The sequence below is a fragment of the Artemia franciscana genome, chromosome 1 (assembly GCF_032884065.1).
Source record: "Artemia franciscana chromosome 1, ASM3288406v1, whole genome shotgun sequence".
Lineage (NCBI taxonomy): Eukaryota > Metazoa > Arthropoda > Branchiopoda > Anostraca > Artemiidae > Artemia > Artemia franciscana.
Window position 1 is genome coordinate 48,257,126 of NC_088863.1, and position 3,979 is coordinate 48,261,104.

Sequence of the window (3,979 nt, forward strand, 5' to 3'; positions counted from 1 at the left end):
AGTGTCCTGATCCCTAAGGTATATTTAATTATTTTGATTCTTCAAATCATCAAGGTTTGTTGATAGAAACACTTAGACTTATTTACACTTTCATCTTAGGATCAAAGCTGACTAACATAATTTCTTGTTCTAAATGACATAAACAATACTGTCTTAAAATCAACATTAGTATCCTAATAGATCTTAAATTTGAGTTTCCATTGCTCGGGTTTTAGGGCTCGAGTGTAAATGGCCTCGGAACAGTTTTTTTCTACGATAAAATCCTTCACCCTCATTGTTTTAAGGAGGTTTCCGGTGTTCACAAAGAAAAATATCCTATATTTCCTCCTTTAGTGGGTCGAACGAAGAATGAATAAAACGTTTCCGCAATCTAAAAAAAACTGTTGAAAATAATAATCGTAATAATAGATTTGTTGAAATTCTGCTAACCGCATGTGCAAAAATTCAAGAATTGTCTGATGAACGCATTTCCATGCCCAGACGAGACTTTTTTACTTTCATTCGATCAAGTTTTTGATCGAATCCCGCTTAATCGCAATCTTTTCAAAACTGTTAAGCTAGGAAAAAACAGAACTTTCAGGAATAGATCTTCAGCTAAAATTAGGTGTAACCTGACTAGAATTGAGAGAATCTACTTTTTAGGTTTTATGTTCAAATTTCCGTAACAAGTTTCTTCGCTTTAAGTGTAATCATTTCTATTCATTTTTTATCCATTGAGATTTGACCAAAAACCTAGGCGAAAATTGACCAAACCACTTAACCTTTTTAAAAGAAGGACCTATCCGCTTCACCTTGAATGCAATAATTCAAAAGATGCTAAGTCACAAGAGAGCACAAAACTGGCAAAAAAGATTTTAGGGTTTCTGAACGTTAATGAAAAAAGTGGTTTGTAAAAGGAAGATTTTGTCAGACATCCAAGATAAAAAAAAAAAAAAGCATTTTTAGACTCAAGGCTCCAACATGCTCCTAATGGAGAATCATTAATGGATTCATTGTGTTTAGAAAGGGAGAAAATCATACGTAGATGTCTGTGAAGCCAAATAACCAATTAATAGAATAAGCTTTCTTTCAGGTGGTAAGTATTACCTGTTTTCCAAGGGGTATATAATTTCCTTGAAAATACCTTGGCAACGCCCCTTTAATTACTGCTGGCAACCTCTTCCTCAGCCTTAACTTTAACCCAAGTAGCCCGTATATAGATTGGATAAACGGTCATTAAATAATAACACTACCGGAAATATACACCGCAAATACCACAATCCCTTGCTAATTTGGAGGGTATAAAAAGAGTAAATAGCATTAAGATCGTATACCAAAATGGACGACAGTTTAGTTTTTATATTTAAAAACAAAAGCTTTTAAAGTCAATGTTAAACATACAATCTGATATAGACACATCTGATAATATGGGGTCAGTAATAGGAAACAAAGCTTTTGCCGTGCATAAGTACCGTATATTTTCTGGTATGTTCGAAAAAGTCACATTCCTAAATAGGAGCGTTTTTAGTGATAATAAAATATTGACCAACAAGGAACCATAACGGAAGAACAAAAAAGGATGAAGGGAAAAAGAAGACTATCAGGAGATGGCTTAAGCTGCTTCCATAGTTCGTAAAAAATAATTGCATGCTAAGCAGTTTGTTACGTTACGTTACGAAATAATTGTCATATTTATACTCTTTTTCAGGCCAAGCTAATGCAAAGTAGCCCTTGAAATTACAAGCTGGCTGATTCTTGCACTCTAAAATAATTTCAACCCAGTACTACTTTTCCCTTTCATTTCTGAAAAAAAAGTTTTTCTTTCTGTGAAATTCAATTTCTACTTTCAGGCAGCCCTTTTAAATGTGTTCCAATATCGTTTAACTCGGAAAACATTTCCAGGAGACTATAAAAGCGATGTTTTTAAGGAAGAAGGTTGTACTACCCGAGAAAAAAGTACTTTTCTAAGAGGAAATATTATACTACATAAGGGTTCATATCGCTGTCAACTAAAAATTTAATCTTCCAATGAAATGAGTAACTTTTAGCTAAATTTAGTTAATAAGTTCTTGGTTACAAAGAAGTATATATATATATATATATATATATATATATATATATATATATATATATATATATATATATATATATATATATATATATATATATATATATATATATATATATATATATATATATATATATATATGTGTGTGTGTGTGTGTAACATTAAAATATTGGATGATAAGGGATCAATTACTTTTTTATTCTCAGGGAACACGATGGAGCTCTTTACCTTTCTCACAATTCAAAACAATCATCTGTTAACTCCTTTGCTTAGTTTGCAAATTCTAAATCCTTGTAGTTTCTAAAAAATGTGTGCCTATGAGCTTGTGACTTCCTGCTACCATCTTTCTCGTCAAATTGCAATTAAATATTGTGAATTTCCTTGCGTGACTACTGTTTTTAATATTCGTTAAACTAAATTATGCCAATAATTAGTTGTGAAAACTTAGCAGTTTCAACGGAGAGCCAACAGAAGAATTGAAAAATATCCGCTAGCAATGTTCCGCGGCCTCTCTAATTTGAAGTCTCTCACTTGGAATTTGTCTGTGATGATGTTCTTGCACTCTATAATTTACAAAATTGGTAAATCAATTATTTCCTATCCTTGCAAGATGCAGATTACTCCCATCAGAAGTTACACTTGCCTCTTTCACCTTAATTTTCTTCTCATAATTCCATCTATCGAGTTTTTATATCCAGATATGCCAATCCATCTGCTTACCATTCTATAGGATGAAAAAGTTGATCGGAAAAGGTTAAGCCTGAAGACAAATACATTTATCCAACGATATTAGGGCGATGGAAATAAAATATGATTGTTTGAATTGGTAAAGTTAAATATTAAATAACTATAAACATCCTTAGAACTCAGTGAAAAGGAATTTCAAATGCAGTTTTACCCTGTTTGGTTGTAGCAGAGGCGAAATAAAAAAAAAAGAAACTTATGTGATATATATATATATATATATATATATATATATATATATATATATATATATATATATATATATATATAACTGAGAACATACAGAATCAACATCTAAGTAGTGCTGTGACGTCAACTCTTCGCTACGTGCTGTGCAGAAACGTAGAACACGGGGAGATTAAATATTTAAAGATAAACTATCCTACCGGGTCAAAACCAAGTGTAGAAAGATGGATCCCTCCTATTAAAATTTCACTCCCGAGACTAAAATTTTTTCAGGTTTCTTTTGTTTTACTTATTCCAAGAATCCATAATAATTAGTCACAAACGATCGAAATAAAACCCTACAGAATTGCGTTTTTTAGCCAAAATTACTTACATTTTATTGGCCTTCTGATATTTATTCATCTGAAACTTTAAAATATATTCCCTTGTTCAGAAAAATCCCCTCACACAAATTTTTGTCACATGATATTGGCACAATATATTATTTATTTATAGCCGTAAGTGATTGGAAGGCAACCAACCCTATCTTCTGCGCCCATTATTTTCCCAAACAAAAGCATTCAAATTTTATGATTTTGTTCACCATTTTTGAAAGGTCCAGTAACTGTGTCTTTGGGGATGACAACCCTCACTTGATGACTGAATGACAACCACTGATGACTTCCCCTTAGAGCAAAGGTTAGGGCAAAATAGTTGTCCAGTGTGAACATTTAAGGTTTTTATGGAAGTTATAGTCGTGTAAACTTCGGAGGTGGCTCATTCAATTGGAAATCAGAAGCTCTAGTGTCCTGCTTAAGAGTCAAAAGTGATCGTAAGGCAACTAGCCCCCCTCCCGACGTTCATTTTTTTAATGCATTCGATAGAAATTTTGATGTAGCCATTTTATTCCAGATAGTCTAAAAATTATATAACAAGAACTTCGGGGTTGAAACAATCCCACATAACCTGGGGGTAAGGGTTCTGATTTATGCCCCGAAGGTATATAAGGTTTTCTAGGGGGGG